Genomic DNA, 23,977 nt, shown 5'->3' on the forward strand with positions numbered 1-23,977 from the left:
CCATTGACGTAGAGATTACAACTAGAGCTGACATTCAAGGACCGAGCTGCTATTGAGGGTATGGGTCTACGATACATTTTGTATGTGCCTGAGTTTCGGGCAAACATGGGGTTGCTAATTGTGCTAGCTGAGAGATGGCACTCAGAGACATGCACATTTCATTTACTGATGGGTGAGATGATAGTTACCTTAGAGGATGTATACAGGATTCTGCGGATACGGATCGATGGGGAGCTGATACCCTATGATTGAGATGGAGATAGGGAGGCACTGAGATGAGTGTTTCAGGATCCAAGACTGGAGATGAGGGCTAGACATGTGGCATGGGACACAATGACATGAACTAGCTTGGCACTACCAGTAGTACTGGCAGGAGTGATCAATGGGTTCCTCTATATCAGTTTTGTACCATTTTGTATGATGATGTAGACACCTGCGGGTGATTTTGCCATATGATTTTGACATCATTGTATCATGACACTTATGATTATATATATATGAGATGATTCATCATTGCGGCAGCTATATGCATGTGTACCTATGTGATGTATGTTTCATGATGTATTTTTCTATGTGATGCTTATGATATGGATGCAAATATGTATATAATGAAATGCAATATTTTTTCTTTTTTTATGTTTTTATATGTTATGCCAATGCAAATGTGAATGTATGAAATGTAGATGAATATGATAATGCAAATAATTATTTACATGATGAAAATGTAAAATGTGCTAACATGTGTGGTATGTAGGATGTGATGCAATTGTGATATCTATATGTATGTATGAAATTCTTAATATGTGATAATGCAGGTGCAACTACATGAAATGCAGATATTTTTTGGTGTGTCATTATACTCAGTCATGTGATAGCAGGCTACACGGACTCAAGAAGGATGATGGAGGTCAACCAAGAAAGGGGGATGGAAGATAGAAGATATGAAAGTGAAAGAGCTTCTTGTGCATTATCATCATTGAGCTTTATTATGGCAAGATAGGATATGACAATCGAGGCATATGTTCGACCCAGAAAGTCATTGTACCTGTTTGCTTGGAGATAAGACAGTCTCAAACAAGGAATGCCCCAGTTCATACTAGACTCTCAGTGTCCTCATATTCTTGGACAAGTCATAGCATTACTAAGAGACAATTCACAGATAGCAAATAAAAATAGGTGACGATACCCCATCCTCGCCTTTCTAGTCAAAGACATCCTGGAGATAGAATCTCTAGTCAAAGACATCCTGGAAAAGCTAAAAGACATGTCACCAAAAGATAAAAATCAAAATAAAACCAAGATTCGACACCAACATTCACTGTAGTTCTCAAGTTTAGTGTATCTTGTCACTTGTATAAGTCTTATTTGATTGTGGTTGCAATGTTTACTTTCACAAAAAGGATAGATAGCACTGAACTATAATGTTGTCTGAGTCTGTTGAAAGATTTGATTTGTTGAAGTCCATTGTTGCTGTTGTGTCTCATCTGAAACTGATACTTTATTATGGAGAAGATGGAACTTTATTGCAGATTGGCGATGTATATGTTGCTTTATTGCAGATTGTGCGCGGATAGACTGAAGAAAACTGGAAGAAACTGTAATCCTCAAAACATGTGATGCTCTCAGTTCCACACCCATCACTAGATGTAGGATTTGCCTTAGCCACATATAGGATCTGATTTATTATGAATGGAAAGGGGTGAAAAGGAAGGTTTATTATGAATGGCTAACTAATCTTGGGTAGATCAATAACAAGCCATGATGGGAATGGGTATGTTTATTATGGATGGATAGGTTGTGAATGTGTGCAAAGTGAAGGATGAAATGGAATCCTGAAGGAGGGAGGAGCAATGTCTCTACACATGGCGCCGGTGATCCAGTTTTCACCATGGTACTTGCCCAGAGCGCCATTGAAGTGGTTTTCACCGTTGGACGAAATGTTTTTCTGTTTTTCAATTTTTTCAATTTTTTTTTGTGTCACAAGGCGCCTGTTCACCTGGTTTTCACCAACTAACAATTTTTTTATTTTACGATTTTTTTTGTATTTTGAATTTTTTTGTATCTTTGAATTTTTTGATTTTTTTGTATTTTTGATAATTTTTTGATTTTTTTTTGTATCTTTTGAATTAGGATACTTTGAAGAGCTATGTGTAAAACCTGCGAAGGTGCATGTTGTTGATAGGATCCTCCAAAGGTTCACCCTCTGTGGTTGAGAGCTGATATGCACCAGATCCATAGGCTACTGTAATGATGTAAGGACCAAGCCAATTTGGTTCGAACTTGCCCTTCTTCTGTCCGTCTTGCTGATTTTTAGGATTTTCTCTGAGAACTAAGTCACCCACCTCAAATTTGTGGGGCTTTATCTTATGATTGTAGCTGCATTGTTCCTTGATTGAATGCTGTGTAGCTCGAGTGACTATCTTCCTTGATGAAGGAATTGAGATAGAATTACTAGTGTGTGGACTACATAGGCCCGTATGCGTGTCACCTGAAGAAGTTTGGGCATCCCTGATAACAAAGTCCTTTGAGGAAGATCCATTAAAGGCCCATGATGTATCGCCAAAAGGGGATGGATGTGTGGAACAAGTGGATGAGTTATGAAGGCTTATGACTGTGAAAAGAAGTGAAAGTAGGATAGCATGATGGAGACTTAGGATCAACAAGTGTTCATTTTTTACTTGAAATTGTAGAACTTTTGCCCCCAGTTATTTTGATATTAGGGGAGATCAACTCTTGTTCCTTTTCTTCCATAGGATTTTTATCCTTGACTTTGATTTTTGTAGAGTCCAATAGCTTTTGATTTTGATTTGGACTAAAGGACTTTTCTTTATTTTTGACTTTTAGATTTTTCTTTTCAAATCTTGATTTTTTATCCCCAATTAGTAAGGGCTTTTCTAATTCTTGTTGATCCAAGTCTAGGAGCGGAGTGGAAATGGAATGAGTGGATGAAATGGTAAGGCTATGTGAGTTCTCAAGAGGGCTGGCGATAGGCTCAATAGATTCTTTGTTGGAACCATTCTTAGGACTATTGATATCAAGAGATGCTTGCACCACTAGAGGAGATTTGCATTTAGACTTAGTAGCCACAACACTAGGTGGTTCACACTCAATTCCTTGATATTGCAAATTGTTTGTAGGTTGTTCTTGTTGACTAAATGTGTTAGGAGATAGTGGGAGTTGATCAACATGAAAGATATACTCACCACATCCCATGTCTTTAAACTTGAACATTTCTTTGAGCTCTGTTTGTTTGGATGTAGAAGATTTCAAGGATTCTGGATCCACATATGCTAATGAAGGAATAGCCTCTCGATTGACTAGGATTGTTATTTCTAATCTAGGTCGCAGATTGTTGCAATATCTAAATGGATTTGGGTCAGCTTTGACGGTCACTTCAACTCCATTATGAGGAAACTTGATACATTGATGATATGTAGATGGGATTGTGCTCATCTCATGAATAAATGGACGTCCTAGCAATATGTTGTATGTGAGATCCAAGTCTAGGACTTGACAAACCACATCTTTTGTAACTGGACCAACTCTGAGAGGTAAGGTGACTGTGCCCTTGGATGAATGCTCTTCATCATCATATGCCTTGATGGTAATTTTGTTTGTAGAATTCACAACTTTGTCTGAATATCCCAATTGTTTAATAGTGCTCAATGTACAAATGTTTAGACCTGCTCCTCCATCTATCAGGACTCGCTTTATTCGATGTTTGTACATGAAGGCTTCAATGTGTAAAGGTGCATTATGTGGCTGGCTTATGGAGGCATCATCCGCTTCTGTGAATGTAAGGGAGTGTGGAATAGAAAGGTATCCCACCATGGCTTGAAATTGGTCCACATTCAGATCAGTAGGGATAGAAGTGTCTCTCAAAGTTTTGTCAAGAATGGCTTTATGTGCGGGGGATATGCGTAAGAGCTTAAGAATGGAGATGAGCCTGGGTGTCTTCCCTAACTATTCTACAAGGTCATACTCAAGCTTAGTTGATAAGGAAGCAGTGTTTTTAGCTGGAGCACCTTGCAAAGTGAATTTACCTCGACGAGTAGTAACATTACATTCAGAGGTAGGTTCAGAAGAAGATCCAATGCCTTTTAGGACAATCTTGGGTCTTTGGGTAGAATTCTGAGGTGTTTTGTCTTTGATGATAATGGTAGAGACATAATTGTCCATCGAAATGTGATTGATAGTTGAATCATAGTTATAAGATGCTTTGGTATAGTTGGTTTGGTCATCTGTGGCTTTAGCTTTTCCCTTGTCATGTTTTGGGAATGGTTCCTTAAACATCTCATGTTCTTGATTGGATGAGTGTCCTTCAATCTCAATGTCACCTCTATCAATGAGATCTTGTATGGTATTTTTCAGTCGATGGTAATTTCTTGTTTTGTGTCTTTTGCTCTTATGAAATTCACAATATTCATCATCATTCCACCAATTTGGTTTGACTTTGGCTCATATGGAGGTAGATCTGGAATTGTTATTATCTTGTTTGCCACTATCTTTTTGAAAACTGACTCAAGTGGTTCTCCCAATGGGGTGTACTTCCTTCATGACTTTGAAGTTGTTTAAGTATTCACTTGATTGTTTGTAGAACTTGATCAAGAAAAAATGATTTTTGGTTGCACCGTATTGACATCAACAACACCATCATTGACTGTGCTCTTGTTTTTATTCCAAAATCTTGGCTTGTCTTTTCCTTTAAAGTCATCTTTGTTTTCCTTGAATATCTTAATGACTCCTTGTTCAATTAGGACCTTCTCTATCACTAAGCCTTTTCAATGACATCCTTGAAGGTGGACAAACAAGCTTTCCTTAGATCATAGCCAATGTCTTTGTTAGCATTTTGGGTGAACATCTCTACCATTTATTTCTATGGAATTTTACAAGAGCATCTGCTAGCTAGATTCCTCCATCTTTGTAAAAATGATGAAAAAGACTCTCTGTCTTTTTGCTTAGTTTTGCACAAAGTAGTGACTGATATGTCTGTCTCTATGTTGTAGGAGAAATGTTGGATAAATGCCTCAGCTAAGTCACCCCATGACTTAATTCTAGGTGGAAGTTGGGAGAACCATTCCATAGCTTGATCTCCTAAGCTTTGTGGGAATAATATCATCAAATATGTCTCTTCTGAAGCTACCTCAATGCAAGCTGTGAAAAACTATCTTATGTGTGCCTTAGGATCCCCTTTTCCTCTATACTTATCAAACTTAGGTCTCACAAAGTGTGTAGGAAAAGGAGGCATTGGAATACTCTTGTCAAATGGATAAGGACATATGTCTCTCATTGTGTAAGTTGGCTTCGGTATATCTATGTCCTCCATTTTCTTTTGTAAGTCCTTGATTTGTTGTTCCAAATTATTCTTAGGTGGAGACTGACTTCTTGGACCATACCCCATGCCTGAACCACAAGGTGGAGGAGGAGCATGTTGCATATATGGATGATATTGATCATACACATGTTCATATGGAGGAGGTCTATAATGGTGTTGTGTATGCATATAAGGACCACTTGGTATAGAGTCATGGTGAGGAATGGAATGTCTACTTTGTCCATGTATACCATACTCTATAGGCATGTGATGAATTTGTTCTAGTGTGTTGCCCCCAAATTTGAAGTGGGGTTTCCTTGTGTCCAAATTTTGATCATGCCTTTGAATATCCAATTGCCTTGGTGGTTGATCCTTAGCATTGGTATGTGATTGAGCATATTTTTCTACATAAGACTTCCATAATGGTTTGCAAAGGTGAGTATCATATGCTTGACCATGTCTATATGGGACCTCAGGTTTTTGAAACAAAGATGATGGTGATTCAAGCACAAGATGTGGTCCTCTATTGCCTCCATTATTAGGCCTCCTTTGATCCATGTTGGAGTGAGGTTGTTGCAAAGGTCAATTTTCCATTATTTGAGGCATGTCAAAATCATGAGGGATCTTGGTTCCACTTTGTGCTATCACTTGTAGAAAATATTGTCTATCTCTCCTCATTATTTCCTCAACCAATTGATTGAAATGAGGATTCATAATGGTGTCTTCCAATTCTGCTGAATGTACGAAAAAGTTGTCCATATTGTCATTGTGTGTATCATTGTTGTTTGTAGTGTCCATGTGCTCAACATTTGGAACGTTTCTATAAGAATCCATGTCAGGTAATGTAGTATGATCAAAATTGAAAAAGATATCATTGTCATACTCATAGGAACTCATGTTTGCGGACTCTTGAGCCTCTTTAGCTTCTCTCCTTGATTTTTGGGAACGAGTTTCAACCATGAACTAGGTATTGACCAAGATGTGTGAGACTAGATGAAAATGGAAAGAGTATGGAAGACCAAGAGTTGGATGGAATGTAAATGAATATGAGGTTTACTTGCAATGTCTAAAGTGTAAGACCAAGTATGTATGTAGTAGAGTAGGTGTGACTTCCAAAGAGATGATAGTTTATCTTGATGAGGTAAGTTGACCTTGACTCTAAGTAAGACCAAATGAGACCCAAAGGTGATAGACCTTGATGAGGGACCACTTAGCAAAATGTTGTTGTATGTAGTGTGTTGACAAAGTATGATGAGGACAAGCAAGTGACCTTTTGACTCAGGTTTAGACAAATGTGAATGTAATGTAAGGTGTAAAGTAATGATGGACTTTGTGAGACCCAAAGATAGGTTGAATGCTAGATGAAAACTTGAAGAGATGGCTTAGGAAGCTCAAGAATTCTGAAACTGATTGCTCTTGTTTGTTGGACTACAAATTTTTCCAATTTGTGAAGTTGTTTGTTGTGACCAAATCTGAAATTTTGATTGTATTTTTGTGACAAGAGGACACAATGTTGATGAAGACTCAATGTTTGCAAGTGTCTAGACTCAAAATGACTAAAAGAAAAATGTGTTGTTTGATGTAAAAAAATTTTTGCATACACTTGAAGACATAAAAGAATGTTTGGTCTTGAATGTTTGATTGTTCAAAATATGTCGAGCACAATTCTTATGGCTGGCCAAGACAATAGTTGTTGATCCCACATGGAGTTTCCCCTGAGGCTACACTATTCAGAGCGGATACTTAGATGCTTGACCCCACTGGCTCCACCCTCAACACTCACTTCTCGGGGCAGCCAAGTATCAGTCCCCATGAAAACTCCCTATGGTGAACTTTGTATCTCTACTAAGAACCGTATGTGTGTGGGCCGCTACCAGAGGTCTAACCTCCTGCCCCAACAACTACAAGGATTTTGGCTTCTAAAACAAAAAGGTGCTAGTAAGGGCATCCGCTCGTGTGGCCATAGATGCAGCACTTTCAGCTCTGTAAATATAGAAGGCTCCCAGCCGGTAGGGTTTACACCCTACAAATGATCAAATACATTTGATCAAACGGGTTTATGGGGAGACATAGTGTCGGTATGAACTAATCAACACATGTTATCCATAGTTTTCACCATGAATACAGTTATTTATAGTGGCTCGGAAGAGGTGGGTTTTCCTCACTACCACTTGGGTCGTTCTCTCCTCACTAGTAGTCCTAATGACCACACGGGGAGACAGGCCCTCTAAAGATGAAACAAAAAGAGCCTATTGCTCAAGACACAAAAGACAATGGTTTAATTTTAGTGCACCAATTGAAGTGTTTGCTAATCTATGAAAACAAGGCACACAATAAAGATCAAAAGAAAATCCTTGTCAAGGTTCTGTAACAAAGATTTGTTAGTAGTTTGGATTGTTTCAAATGATCACCCCTTCCTGCAAGCACACAAGTTAGGTAAATTTTAGATCCAAAAGACTTTGTGAAATAGGGGCCTTCAACAATGCATTTTGTTGACCAATTCAAAGATCCGATTCATCATAAAAAAAACCACCTGTAAAATTTCAAGAGATTTCCAGAAATGTAAGAAAATCCAAAAAAATTGCTAATTTGCTCCAAATATTAATTTTTTATGAAAAATCATAAAAAATTCATATAAAAGGAAAAATCAATCCAAAAAATCTAAAACTTTTACTAGAGAGTCTTGATGGTCTTTCCAACCTACATAAAAAAATTTCTGCAACAAATCCAAGCAGTTTGTGAGATATGAGTAAAATAATGCAAAACCCTAATTTTCAAAGATCCAATTTTTGAGGAATTATTTTGCATCAAATTTAAAATCACAAGAACTAATTCTATGTATAATTCTAAGAGATTTCCAAAAATGTAAGAAAATTCAAAAAATTCGCTAATTTTCTCTCAAAATTAATTTTTTATGAAAACTCATAAAAAATTCATATAAAACAACAATTTAACCCAAAAAATTTGAAATTTTTATTGAATCCTTCTGATACTTTTCCTAACTTGAACAAAAAATTTTATGCCAAAATTCGAAGCCATTTGTGAGATCAGATCAAAATAAGGAAAACCCCTAATTTTTAAAGATCCAATTTTGTAGGAAATATTTTGCATCAAAATTAAAATCACAAAGAACAGATCCTCTATATAATTATGAGAGATTTCCAAAAATGTAAGAAAATCCAAAAAATTCGCTCATTTTCTCTCAAAATTAATTTTTAATGAAAATCATAAAAAATTCATAGAAAAATTAAAATATGCTCCAATAGATCTGAATTTATTTTTGAGAGTTCTGTATACTGTCTTCAACCTGCAAAAAAAATTTGGTGCAAAATTTCCAAGCCATTTGTGAGATATGATCAAATCTCTCCAAGATCTTGATTTTGTGTCCAAAACCGTAGCTGCACAAGGTTATTCTCCAAATTGTTTTACAAAACAACAATATAGGGTTAGAAAAATCTGCAAAAAAACATAGATCTAACAAAAATCCATGTCCCACAGGGCGTGCCAAAATGTTTATGGTGAAAATAGATAACAACAATGTTGAAAGACTAAATGAATTCAACCACAAAACCCTAGCCTAACAACAACAAAGATCCACCATAACATATGAAGATTACCTAAGACAATGCAAATCAAATGAAATCACAAAGATTATACCATCACATGTCCAATAGGGTTTGAATCTCCATTCGTCCTATCTCCATTGATCTTGCTTCATATATTTGCTCTCAGATTTTATGTGCAGAAGAGCTCAACAAAGAACGGAAATGTGGTTGCAAGTAGGATCGCATATGAAAGTGCAAAGCATAGTGTAGTCAATTGATCAAATAGTTAGATTGCATAGATTGATTAGGGTTGATAACGAAGGAAGCATCTCCTTATATAGAAGACACTATATGAAATGGAGGGATAAGATTAAGAGGTGTAAAAGATAAATGGTCGGCTATGATTAGAGGGTAGGTAAAAGAAATAATAAAATAATGAAAGGGTAGGTAGTGTAGGAATTAAGAGATGAATGACATGTGTCTTAGGTAGAAAAGGCTAATGAATTAATTAAATAAATAAAGATTTATTTAATTAATAGAGGAAGTGGGATCAATTAAATAAATAAGATATTTATTTAATTTAAGAAAAGGATAATTTAAATAAATAAATGAATTTATTTAAATGAGAATTAAGGCTAGAAGAGGATAAATGAATTAATTAAATAAATAGAGATTTATTTAATTAATAGAAGAATTAAGCTAAAATAATTAAATAAATAAAATATTTATTTAATTAAACTGGACAATTTTAGGTGTCTACAATGACAACACATATTACGAACAAGAATAAAACAAGGTGCAGTGATAGTTTATTGTGATATTCAGTGTGCAATCTGTTGGCATTATGCAAGAATTGATTATGTGTTTTCATTGATGTCAACACTACTCTAGTTGGTTGTTGACCTGTTTTGATTGGACATGGTTTTGGAAGAGGTCATCAGAGATTTTTCTCTGCTATGTTTAGATTGTTAGATTTGGTATTGGTAGGATACTTATGATGATTATGTGTATGTCATATTCAGTTGTTTCATGATTTGGTGCTCCGGAAGCTATTCATTATTTTCTAGTTTGTCGGTTGTTGTTCTTGGTCCCAGTTGATGATATTTAATGAAATGGTTAAATGATTTTGATCCGGCTTCTAGAAATGGTTCTTAATGTGTTGACGGTGTTCTTGATCGTGTCCTAGTTGTTTGGTGGCTTCGCATTGGTTGGCGTGAAGATTTGGTGATCCTATTTGGGTCAGGTTGGATATTCTATGTTATTGTCACTAAGGGTTTTTCCCGGTTTGTGTAACGTGTTGTGATCCATCTTGATGGGATTTCTGTGGATGTAATTGTTTGGGAATTTGAATTAGGTCCGATGGTCAATCTTTGTATCGTATGATGTAATTTTTGTAATTATGAGTTAAGGGTTGAGGTTTTAGCCAACCTTGTTATCAAGGTTGATGATTTATATATATAGGTGATATATTTATGTAATTTGGGTATCAAGGATTGGTATTCTATATGCATTATCTAAGAGAGGTAAATGTGCGAATAAGGATATATCATTCAGTGAAGTGTTGTGGAGAGTTTGGTGTTGCAGGGCAGACATATGGGCTTAACTGGAACTGTAACCAAGCATTAGGAGATGCTATTTTCATAGTTTATTTCCTCTGGATTGTATTCCATTGATCATGTAAGTCAGTGAGACTTCCCTTTTGTGTTGAGGAGTGTCTTCTAGGCTATTGGCTTGATTGCAAGTGCAATCCCCATTGTAATATTTTCACATACTGTTGCAGAAGTATTATCTGATTATGGGTAAGGTTTCCCACCATGGTTTTTCCCTTCATCAGGTTTTCCACATAAAAAATATTGGTGTTGTGTGCTATGTACTCTCATGCTTTATCTTTCACTATGTTGTTTTCATTTTTCTTCGGTAGAAGGTTTATAATCTGCAAGAATTGTTTAACTTGTGGAAAACTGATTCACCCCCCTCTCAGTTTTCCTCTAGTTCATTCTAACAATTGGTATCAGAGCAAGGTCCTCTCTACAAAATCTTAACCGCTTGAGGAGATCCGATGGCATCAATTTCTTCATCTAATTTCTATGTAAAAGAGAGTCCCATATTTGATGGTACAAATTACAAATTATGGAAGGAGCTAATGAAGATTCATTTGAGATGTCTTGGAGCTGAGATATGGGAGATAACAGAAAAAGGTTATACACATCATGATCCTAGTTCTGGAACTTTGACACCTGCTAATGAACAAAAGAATTATGATAATGATGTTAGAGAAAAAGAAGCATTGTTAAGTGCTCTATCAGATGAAAAATTGTTGAGTGTCATAGAGATAGAAAATGCAAAGTAGATCTGGTTGAAGCTTGAAACTCTATAGCAACTGAGCAGAATAGATTGCGAAACTTGAAGGTTACCAGGTGAGATATGAAAATTTTAAGATGGAAGAAGATGAAAGGATAAGTTCTTTTATGGATAGAGTGAATGAGATTGTCATGGGAATCAAATGTTGCAGTGGAACAGTTAATAAGAATGATATCATTTCAAAAATTCTAAGAGTTTTACCTCTGGCTTACAAAATGAAAGCTACTGCAATAAATGAACTCTGGACAATGTCAAATACCCTTATTACCAGAGATACATTACTTGGGAAATTGACTTCTTTTGAACTTGAAGGGCTTGGAGATAAGAATGCTACTAAAATAGAAATTGAATTTAAAGCATTTGCCTCTGGTAGGAAGAAGATAGATTGGAAGGAGCTATATGATAAGGAGATGGAAGACATTGAAAGAGAGGACATAGAACTTGAAGAATTGGAAGCCCTAATTGTTAGAAGAATCCCTAAAGGACCGGTTGGAAGTAAGTATGAAGGAAAGGTTCCATTTAAATGTTTTTCATGCAATAATATTGGTCACTTTGCTTCTAGATGTCCTGAAAGAGCTGCAAGGAATCATGAAAGATTTTTGAGGAATTATAAACCTAATCTTGAATATCATATCAAACCTAAATATAGAATGAATAAGGAGAAATCATGTTACTATGCTGGTGATGATGATTTTGGTATTACTGATGATTCTGATGATGATGAACCTATAAGTGGATCTAGTAATAGAAGCTTAGGTAGTGGAAAAGATTGGGTCTTTATTGCTATCAAGGATGAATCTCTAGAACCTGTCAATGATACAACTCATACTAAGGAGAAAGCCATGGCTGCTAAAATTGAAGAGAAAGATGAATGGGTTATAGACAGTGGTTGCTCACACCACATGGCTAGTGATAAGAGGAAATTCTTGAATCTGCAAGAAGTTGATGGCGGACTAGTCAAATTTGGAGACAAGGAATGCAAGATCAAAGGAAAAGGAACAATATCCTTGTATCGTAAGAACAATATTGATAATGTTTACTATGTTGAAGGTTTGAAGCATAATCTCTTGAGTGTAGGACACATGGTGGATATAGGATTTCATTTACAATTCAAAGATGGAAAATGCAAGAGTATAAATAGATCTGGATTGGAAATTACATCTGAAACTCAAACCAAAGGTAATATCTTTCATTTGAACTCCAGTGAGAAGACTTGCTTGATTGCTCATATTGATAAAAGTTGGCTATGGCGTAAAAGGATATTTCATGTGAATTTTGATTGCATAGTAAAGATCAGTTCAACCCAGGTTGTCAAAGATTTTCACAATATCATCAAGCCTCATAATCCGGTATGTAGAGAATGTAAAAAGGGTAAGCAAGTTAGAAGTTATTTCAAAAGCATACATGATAGATCTAATGAAATTCTTGATCTTATTCATATTGATCTATGTGGCTCGACAAGGAATAAAATATTTCAAGGAGATAGATACTTTATGTTGCTTATTGATGATTACTCTAGATTGATGTGGGTTGCATTTTTGAAAGAAAAATCAGAAGCTCTTGAAAAATTCAAAATATTCAAAGCGATGGTTGAGACAGAAACAAGTTTGAAGATAAAATCCTTAAGATCATATCAAGGTGGTGAATTTACATCTAGCGAATTCAACAATTTTTGTGAAAAACATGGAATCAGAAGACAATTATCTACACCTAGAACTCCATAGTAGAATGGAGCAGTCGAAAGAAAGAATAAAACTATCTTAGATGTTGCAAGGATAATGATGATGGAAGCCAAACTACTTGATATCTATTGGAGAGAAGTTGTCAATACTGTAGTCTACACTTTCAACATAATACACATAAAAGGTGATACCAGTAAGACTCCTTATGAATTATGGTTCAGTCATACTCCTACTGTCAAGTATTTCAGAATTTTTGGAAGTAAATTCTATATAAAAAGAGATGATGGAATAGAAAAATTTGATCATAGATGTGATTAAGGAATATTATTGGGTTATTCTACTAAGAGAAAAGTATATAGATGTTTTAACAAAAGATTGCATAGGATAGTGGAAAGCATTTATGCCAGAGTGGATGAGAAAAGTAACAATCAGATTAGATCATATGACTATGGAGCAGAAGATGAGATTGTCAAATCAGAACCAAAAATGCAAGAATCAATTTAGAGAATTGATCCAGTTGCTCTGGTAACATCAGAAAATTCCACAATAACTGTTGAAGAGCATAAAGAGTCAAAAAGTCAAGATAATCCAAAGACTCCTAGGTATGTGAAGCTGAATCATTTTGAAGATAAGATCATTGGAGATAAGAGAAAAGGTGTGATGACAAGAATAAGATTAGTTGTTTAAGAGGTATGCTTAATTTCTCAAATTGAACCAGAATCAGTTATTGAAGCATGTAAAGATGAGAATTGGATGAAAGCAATGGAAGAGGAATTAAATCAGATATAAAAGAATAACACATGGAATTGGTTCCTGGGCCTAAGATAAAAATGTTATTGGAACTAAATGGGTATTCAGAAACAAATTAAATGAAGAAGGATAGTTTGTAAGAAACAAAGATAGATTAGTTTGCAAGGGATGCTCACAGCAAGAAGGAATTGATTGTGATGAAACTTGTGCTCCGGTTGCAAGGATTGAAGTAGTAAGACTATTTCTTACCTATGTTGCACACAAGAACTACAAGGTATATCAAATGGATGTCAAATGTGCATTCCTAAATGGAGATCTTGAAGAAGAAGTCTATATTGAGCAACTTGATGGATTTTCACTATCAGAGGACAAGGACATGGTTTGAAGATTGAGGAAAGCCCTATATGGATTGAAACATGCCCCTAGAGCCTGGTATGGCTAGATTGGATAAACATCTTTTGAAGCTCGGATTTAGCAAAGGTAATGATGATAGTAATTTATATTATAAGATTGAGCATGATGACATATTGATCATTGAAGTCTTTGTTGATGATATAATTTTTGGAGGAGAACAAAATTTATGCATGACATTTTGATGTAGTAGCACCAGTGTAGTTCTTACCAGTTGAGTAGTGTGTAGTGGAATTGCTTGAAGATCATGAAATTCCTTTATGTTTGAGAGTTTAGTGTTGTGGATTGGGATTTATTCCCTTGATTTCATGGCCTTTGTCATGTTCGAGTTTCATGGCATTTGGATTTGAATCCGGTGAGATATCAATTTCGGTATTGGCCCAGTTGATATGTTCTTACTGGTTAGTCTTGCAGTGTGTTGAGAGAAGATGATTTAGGGTTGCTATTGATCTCCATGACTTACAGATCATTGATTTATGTTTCTTGTTCTTTTTTTTATGTTCCCAGAAGACCGCGTGTTGTTTTATGCTTTCAATGTTGTTCTTAATTATTTGAGCCGACTTGTTATTGTTTACACATTTCATGAACCGGTTGGTCTTTAGGCCGAATTGATCAGGTTATTCTCATTTGCCAATGGTATAAATAAAATTTGAAAATCATTTGAGAAGATAGAAGACAGAGATTGAAGATAGAGTTTAGAGATCAAACAAAGATGTAGAACCGACAAGATTCTAGCTCGATGGATTGAAGCCAGAAGGGTTGAGGTCTGGATTAGGGTTGAACCGGTAGACTGTTTCTGGAGGCCGATTTGATATGTGGATGATTTGCAGATCTTGTGTTTGTGTTGTAAGCATTGTTTGTATCCTGGACTGCGATCCAGCATGTGGCATATGTAATTCATCAATCTGTTATAAGAATTGTTTATACTATTTATCGGTTATGTATTTTGTGTTGTTACCGGTTGTTCTTTCTTCTTTACCTAGTGTTGTGTTATCGGTTACTAGTATATCTTGCATGGTGTTTGTGTTAGGCTACAAGGATGGGACGTCCTTCATTGGATCTCCCTACCTTGAATGCATCACATCTGCTAATGAAATGAAGAAGGAATTTGAAATGTCTATGATTGATAAGATGAAAATTTTCTTAGGTTTGCAAATCACTTAGACTAATAAAGGTATTTTCATCTGTCAAACTAAGTATGTAAAAGAATTGTTAAAGAAATTTGGACTTGAAAACTCAAAACCAGTTGGAACCTCTATGATAACTAGTTGCAAACTGTCAAAGAATGATGAATCTCTTAAAGTAATTTCAAGTAGATACAAACCAATGATTGGTGGACTATTGTACTTAACTCAGACCAAACTGGATATAATGAATGTTGTCTACATTGCTTCTAGATATTAGTCTGATCCAAGAGAAAAGCATAATATTACTATTAAAAGGATATTCAGATATTTGAAAGGAACAATAGATTATGGGTTATGGTATCCAAAGGATGATGATTTTAGATTATGTGCCTATATAGACTCAAATTGGGCAAGAGATGTTGATGACGGGAAGAACACTAGAGGTGGTGCATTCCTTCTTGGGAATAAATTAGTCTCATGACTTAGCAAAAAATAATCACGTACTTCATTATCTACTGCTGAAGTTGAATATGTAGCCGTTGCAACAAATTGTACTCATATTTATGGATGAAGCAAATGTTAAAGGATATAAAGGTAACTTATGATGAGCCTATTGTTATTCACTGTGATAATATAGTTGCTATTGATATGTCAAAGAATCTGGTATTTCATTCGAAATCAAAACACATGTCTATAAGATATAACTTCTTGAATGAAAAAGTTGAAGCAAAGGAAGTCAAACTAGTATATGTGCCCACTCAGGAACAAATTGCAGATATTCTAACCAAACTAAAGATACTTTTTAATATCTCATAAATCAATTGGGGGTCACCACCCCTCCGAAAGAGACTTAGAGATGCATAGATGTAGAGATACATCAATCCGGTGAGCTTATCAAAAATATCTTCTGATCCGAGTTGATGAGATGGTGCTACTACTCAGGGGGAGTAGTGAGTTGATTGGTTCAATACTTTGGCATCAGTCCTTTGTCATTGATGTCAAAGGGGGAGAGATGTCCATGTGAAAAATAGATAATCATTTTCAGTTTGGGGGGAGAGATTTTTGGAGTTTCTTGGGATTGTTGGCATTTCTTGGCACTTGGATGTTTTTCACATTCAATGTTACCATCAATGCCAAAGGGGGAGATTATTGGCATTATGTAGGAATTGATTATGTGTTGTCATTGATGTCAACACTACTCTGGTCGGACATGGTTTTGGCAGAGGTTATCAGAGATTCTACTCTTGTATATTTGGATTTTTGGATTCAGTATTGGTAGGATATTCATGATGATTATGTATATGTCATATTCATTTGGTTCATGATTTGGTGCTCTAGAAGCTATTGATTATGTTCTAGTTTTTTGATTGTTGTTCTTGGTCTCGGTTGATGATATTTGATCAAATGGTTAAGTGATTTTGATCCGGCTTCTAGAAATGGTTCTTAACGTGTTGAAGGTGTTCTTGATCATGTCCCAATTGTTTTGTGGCTTTGCATTGGATGGCATGAATATTTGGTGATCGTATTTGGGTCCGATTGGATATTTTGTGTTATTGTCATTGAGGGTTTTTCCTAGTTGGTGTAACGTGTTGTGATCCATCTTGGGAGGATTTCTGTGGATGTAATTGTTTGGGAATTTGAATTAGGTCCATTCTATGTAATTTAAATCATAATATTGGTCTAGTGTTTGATCTTTGTATTGTGTGATGTAATTTTTGTAATTATGAGTTGAGGGTTGAGGGTTTAGCTGACCTTGTTATCAAAGTTGATGATTTCTATATATAGGTGATATGTTTATATATTTTGGGTATCAAGGATCAGTATTTTGTTTGCATTATCTGAAAGAGGTAAATGTGTGAATAAGGATATATCATTCAATGAAGTGTTGTGGAGAGTTTGGTGTTGCAGGGAAGACATCTGTTCTTAACCAGAACTATAACCAAGAACTAGGAGATGCTACTTTCATAGTTCATTTATTCCAAATTGTAGTCCGTTGATTATGTAAGTCGAGGAGACTTCCCTTTCTTGTTGAGGAGTGTCCTCTAGACTATTGGCCTGATTGCAAGTGCAATCTCCATTGTAATATTTTCACATACTGCTACAAAAGTATTATCTGACTATAGGTAGGGTTTCCCACTATGGTTTTTCCCTTCATCGGGTTTTCCAAGTCAAAGATATTGGTGTTGTGTGTTGTATGATCTCATGCTTTATCTTTCACTATTATGTTTTTATTTTTCTCTAGTAGAAGGTTTATAATATGGAATAATTGTTTAACTTGTGGAAAAATTAATTCAGCCCCCCCCCTCACAGTTTTCCTTTGGTTCATTCTAACACAATTGTTGGAAATGTTCCTCTAATTCACTTGACCTGTGTTCAGAATAATCGAAGTAACCTATCTCGATGGAACAACTATCGGTGTGAATCTTATCGATGGGCTATTGGAACCCTCTTCTTGTGATCAAGCTATCAGATGAGCAAGTTCGAGGTGATCCAATGGCCATCGCTATACCGCAATGGGAAGGTGACCGAAAGTTATTCATCGTGGCTTGGCGACCAAGTGGTGGGGCCCAACAAGAGAGCAACTCAGGTGAGATAACGGTTGAGAAGATCAAGGTTGATCCAATGACGGTCGTTAGGTCGCAATGGGAAACTTCTCGTTAGACTTTCCATCGTGACCCAGCGACAAAGAAGAGTTTCATTTCGAGTGGTTAGTGAGGCCGTCCTAAGGTGGCAGAGCAGGGACCCCAGAGCCAATCAGAGGGTGCCACGTGGTGGAGCGCAGAAAGAGATCAAGGAAGATCAGATGATCGGGATAGCTGTTTGGTTGTCTTGTCGATGACCTGATGAGGTCACCTTCGGTGACCGGGTTGATATCGGTGATTGGGTTGACAAGATGGAAGCTATGTCGATGGCCCGATTGAGTCTCTATGGTGTCATCGGGAGATCGGGTCTACCTGTTGAAGGCTATTGTCGATGGAGCCAACCTGTTTGGAGTAGCATTAGTGGATTCATCTACTGGTTCATCGGGAGATCAAAGCAACACATTTGTGGTATTTACGAGGGCCGATGGAGTAGAGACTAACTACGGGTGTGCGTTCAAACCAAAGTCCAAAAGGTGAAACACTTGGACATTGAAGATGGTCTTGTCGATGTATATGAATACGAACTGACCCAACTTCCTGGTGCATGTGGGATAATTGTTTTCTCACGAATATAGACTAACATAGACAGTTATATATCAAACCGATTGGTGCAAACTGGCAGTTGAACGGTTGACATAGAATATGTAATCAGAGTAGCTAGAGGAAACCGAAACACAATGTTGGTTAGGTGGATGGATGTTACTAAATGATAGATGGTTGAACTCCATCACGGTTATGCTTAACTGATACGTTGTAATTGATGGCTGATATATATATTGTCAGAGATGTAACTGATGTGAGAGAGGTTACTATGTGATGTATGGTGTGGAGTCTAGTATGTTGGAAGCCTAAGTGTTCTGCATAGGTGATGACTGTGATTTGAACATAGATTCTAAGAGAAAATGCCTGTGAAGAGGATCTGTAACTTTATTGTAACCTTTTGTTAACTGTGAATAAAGTGAGCTCTCTTTGGTTGTGGATTTTTTACCCGTAAGGGTTTTCCCACGTAAATCTGGTGTTAACTCACTTTTGTGTTTTTTGTGTGATTAGTTTTTTGATTAGTCTGTGTATATCTTAATGTTCTGCAAAAGAATTTAAAGACATACTTGCTTGATTCCCCTTAGAATTGACATTAGGAAGGATTTTCCACACTGTTCTTTCCTTACAAGTGGTATCAGAGCATGGCCTATTTTGTTATCCTTGTTGGGTAGGGTTATTTTTTTATGTCAATTCTAGTTTCAGTGGGAGTCTAGCAGAGTGTTTATTTGTCTTGTTTGCAGTTTAAGATGGTGAACACCTTTGGACGAATGGATATTGAGAAGTTCAATGGATCCAACTTTGAGTTGTGGAAACTTAAAGTTGAAGATTTTCTAGTTGATAGAGATCTCTGGATTGCAGTGGCTGGAGCTAAACCTACAGACATGAAACAAGAGGACTAGGACCTTGCAGTTAGAAAAGCCAAAGGGTTGATTAGACTCTGTTATGTTAAATGTTCATGAGGAGAAGATTGCTATTCTTTTTTGGAAGAAACTTGGTGATATTTATCAAGGAAAGTCTCTGGTAAATAACTTGTTCTTGAGGAAGAAGTTGTATTCCTTGAAGATGGATGAGGGTACATCTTTAGCAGATCATCTAGATGTTTTCAACATGATTGTTGCATAGTTAACCTCCATAGGAGTCAAGATTGATGACGAGGATCGATGTATGCTTCTTTTATATTCTCTGCCTGACACATGGGATCATCTGGTAATGGCCATTGGGAGTACAACAACCACACTCACAATGGAAGGTGTGGTTGCTTCATTACTGTTAGAAGAAACACGAAGAAAATATTCTGAGATGGTCAAGGAGGCTCTCGTTGTTAGAGGCAAGCAAGAGGACAAGACGTCTAAATCCAAGTCAGAGGAAAGTTCTAAGTCTCCCAGAAAGAAGTCCAAAGCGAAGTACTGGAATTGTGGGCAGACTGGTCATTTCCGAAAGGATTGCAGAGAGAAGAAGAAAAATAAGAGTTCTTCAGATTCTGGGTCCTCTCAGAATGATGATGGAGATGCCTTCTAAGTTGCTTTGGCAAGTCAGACATCTATTGATATCTGGTTCAATCTTCATGAAGAAGATTCTTATCACGATGCCATGTAAGACTTGGTACCATGTTTGGCAATGATGTATATTCATCACTTGATGGTGGATGATCTTCACGAGACTGAAGATGCTAACATCTTGAGGATTCATAAGTCCTTGGTAGAGATGTTATTTATGTTTTAACATGTTATTCTTGTTAATCTATTTTCTATTGTGTCGTGGTACACTCTTGAGATGCATTTAGAGTTATGGCATGATATGGAGCATGTTGTCTCTTTGGATGAGATGTTTTAGATCATGGTTGTCATGTTTAAGTTCCTGATTCTGCAGTTGGAATTTTGACATTGATCTTGGTTTTGTGTTTTGAGGACACTGATCATTTGCTTGATACTTCATCATATTGTGGTTTTTCATTTAGAGTTTTGGCATGGGCTGATCAGTTAAAGGTACTCATGGATACATGGAAATATAGTATACCTTGGAGGTATGTATAGTTGGATATGCTAGCACTTGCTATAGGTGCTTTTCCAGCTATGTTTGTGACAAATATTGGTACATTCGGTTAAGCTTTTTGGATTGAGAGTTTTGTATTCTTGGGAGACAGAGTTATGTTTTTTTGTGAAACAGATTATATGGTTTTCTCAGTGGATAGCTTCTATGTGTGTCTAGTGGCATTGGCATGGTAGAAGGTAGGTATGTCCATGAATGAGATGTGACTACTCTGCAGGTATCTCAATGATGCACACAATAAATTCTATTTCCTGATGATTTATGATCGAGTGGTATATCAAAATTGATGGGCTTTGGAGTCCATGTTTCTCAGTTATGTCTGTAAGTGTTTGGCAGTCCAGTGAATTCCTTGTCAAGTGGGATTTTGTTGGAAATGTGCCTCTAATTCACTTGACATGTGTTCAGAATGATCAGAGTAACCTTTCCTGATGGAACAACTGTCAATGTGACTCTTGTCAATGGGCCGATGGAACCCTCTTCTTGTGATCAAGCTATCGGGTGAGCAAGTCCGAGATGATCCAACGGTTGTTGCTATATTGTGATGGGAAGATGATTGAAAGTTATTCATCGTAGCTTGGTGACCAAGTGGTGGGGCCCAACAAGAGAGTAACTCAGGTGAGATAATGGTTGAGAAGATCAAGGTTGATCCAATGACGGTCATTAGGTCGAGATGGGAAAATTCTCATTAGAATTTAATCCATCGCGACCCAATGACAAAGAAGAGTTTCATTCTGAGTGGTTATTGAGGCCGTGCTAAGGTGGCAGGATTGGGACCTTGGAGCGAATCAGGGGGTGCCACATGGTGGAGCACATAAAGAGATCAAGGAAGACCAGACGATAGGGATAGTTGTTTGGTTGTCTTGTCAATGACCTGATGAGGTTGCCTTTGACGATCGGGTTGATATCCTTGATCGGGTTGACAAGATGGAAGCTATGTCGATGGCCCGATCGAGTCACTATGGTGTCATCGGGAGATCAAGTCTACCTATTGAAGGCTATCGCCGATGGAGCCGAGCTATTTGGAGAAGCATTAGTGGATTCATCTACTAGTTCATTGGGAGATCGAAGCAATGCATTTGTGGTATTTCTGATGGCCGATGGAGTAGAGACTGATTACGGGTGTGCATTTGAACCGAAGTCCAAAAGGTGAAACACTTGGACATTGAAGATGGTCTTGTCGATGTATATGAATACGAATTGACCCGACTTCATGGTACATGTGGGATAATTGTTTTCTCACAAATACAGACCGACACAGACAGTTAGATGTCTAACTGATTGGTGCAAACTAACAGTTGAACGGTCGACATGGAACGTGTAATCAGAGTAGCCAAAGGAAGCATAAACGTAATGTTGGTTAGGTGGATGGATGTTATTGAATGACAGATGGTTGGAATCCATAATGGTTATGCTTAAACGATAGGTTGTAATCGATGGCTGATATATATATATATATATATATATATATATATATATATATATATATATATATATATATTGCCAGAGATGTAACCAAAGTGAGAGAGGTTATTATGTGATGTATGGTGTGGAGTCCTGTATGTTGGAAGCCTGAGTGTTCTGCATAGGTGATGATTGTGATTTGAACATAGATTATGCGAGAAAATTCTTGTGAAGAGGATCTTCAACTTTATTGTAACCTTCTGTTAACTGTGAATAAAGTGATCTCTCTTTGGTGGTGGGTTTTTTACCCGTAAGGGTTTTCCCACGTAAATCTGATGTTAACTCTCTGTTGTGTTTTCTGTGTGATTAGTTTTTTCATTAGTCTGTGTATTATCTTAATGTTCTGCAAAATAATTTAAAGACACACTTGCTTGATTCCCCTTAGAATTGACATTAGGAAGGCATTTCCGCACTGTGCTTTCCTTACAACAATCTGCCTAGCTAAGAACTTGACTTTTCATGCTCGAACCAAGAAAATTGATGTTTAGTATCATTTTGTTAGAGATGTGGTTGAGGATGATAGGGTGAAGAAGATTAAGGTAGAGACTCTCATGAATGTTGTAGATTCTTTAACTAGGTTGTGAGCACAAAGAAGTTCAGATGTGTTCAAAGTCTATGGGTCTCTCGACCCCTAGCAATTAAAATTTAATGTTGGTATCACTCTTGTTGCTCTTGCAAGGTGTTCAACAAGTGTGATATTTATTGCAAAAATGGTGTCTCAACATTAAAATAGTAAAAGGGTATTTGGTGCATTTAGATGGCTAGATAGACATTTTTTCACTTTAGGTGCATTCTAAGTGTTGGATAAGAAATAATGGTTTTTTCCTAGCAGTGCATTTTGTATGCTACAAAAGTGCATATAGAGAGATCGGTAACCAATAAATCCACATTTTATGTATAATTTAACATTGTAAATCTTGACCATTTATCATTAGGTCATAGATCTTGTTGAGGATGGATGCCTCAAACTTACTAGTTGAAATCTCCTAATATGACCAAGTCTTGTAGTCAGGCATTTGGTTACGTTGAATTTTTTCTGCAGTAACCAGTTCAGTGTGAAATTTTTTTTTGTTATCGACAAGCTCCAAAGTCGGTTGATTACCCTTCGTGTTTTACACACAACTGGAGATATAGTGAGTTGGAGAAGACTTGAAGAAGTCTTGGCAATGTCGAGCATAAAAGGGTTTTCAATGTAACATTAGAGTTCGGTAAGATACTTCAAGCAGTTAGCCAAAGTCTCATTTCTCACCAATGAACTATGACATCAAGGAGACTTTGGAGTGGTCTTGGCGAAGAGCTAGTTTTCATTATAACCTAAAGAAGACTTGGCGATAAAGCTGATTTCGATGAGACTTCGATGTTCGATAAGACTTCTCAAGGAGTATGTCAAACTCATCTGTCTCTTTGATATGCTAAGAGAGAAAGGTGGGGACCATGTATGAGTCATTTTGACTTGCTGAGTTGGATGCTAATGGTTGGTCCGAGTTGGAGTCTGAGGAACTTGATTGGAAGCCGATGTAGAATACTCAGTGTGTTTTTCATAATCTGAAGTGTCGGATGGTTGGAGTCATGAAAACTTAAACGAACTATTTTTTGGACATAGCTATACATGTTTAAAGAAACGGTTGTAGAAAAAGGTCAGTTAGTTGGAAGTTAATCAATTGGATAGGACTATCGGTTGTTGAATGCTAAGTTGCAGAATTATTGTGACTGTAATCTATGTGGATCAAAATTGTTTTGACATATGTATGCTACCTGAACAAAGACTACAACAAAGCATTTATATCTTTATCTTATATGTAAATACTCTTTACTATAATACAAGTGATTAGTGCTTTGGTGTGTGGGTTTTTTACCTATAAGGGTTTTCCCATGTAAAATTCTGGTGTTTTTTTATGATTTCAAATCTTTCTGTTTACTATGTTTTTTCTGTTATGTGCATCTTAATAATTGTAATTTGGAATTTAAAAGTTATTCTTGCTTTTCTCCTCTAAGAATTTAATATTCGAGAAGGCATTTTTTCACTTTGCTTTCCCAACAAGTGGTATTAGAGCCCAACCACTTGTGTTATACTTGTGGGTAGGATGGGTTTTTG

Source organism: Cryptomeria japonica, chromosome 9 (assembly GCF_030272615.1).
Source record: "Cryptomeria japonica chromosome 9, Sugi_1.0, whole genome shotgun sequence".
In the NCBI taxonomy this organism is placed as follows: Eukaryota; Viridiplantae; Streptophyta; class Pinopsida; order Cupressales; family Cupressaceae; genus Cryptomeria; species Cryptomeria japonica.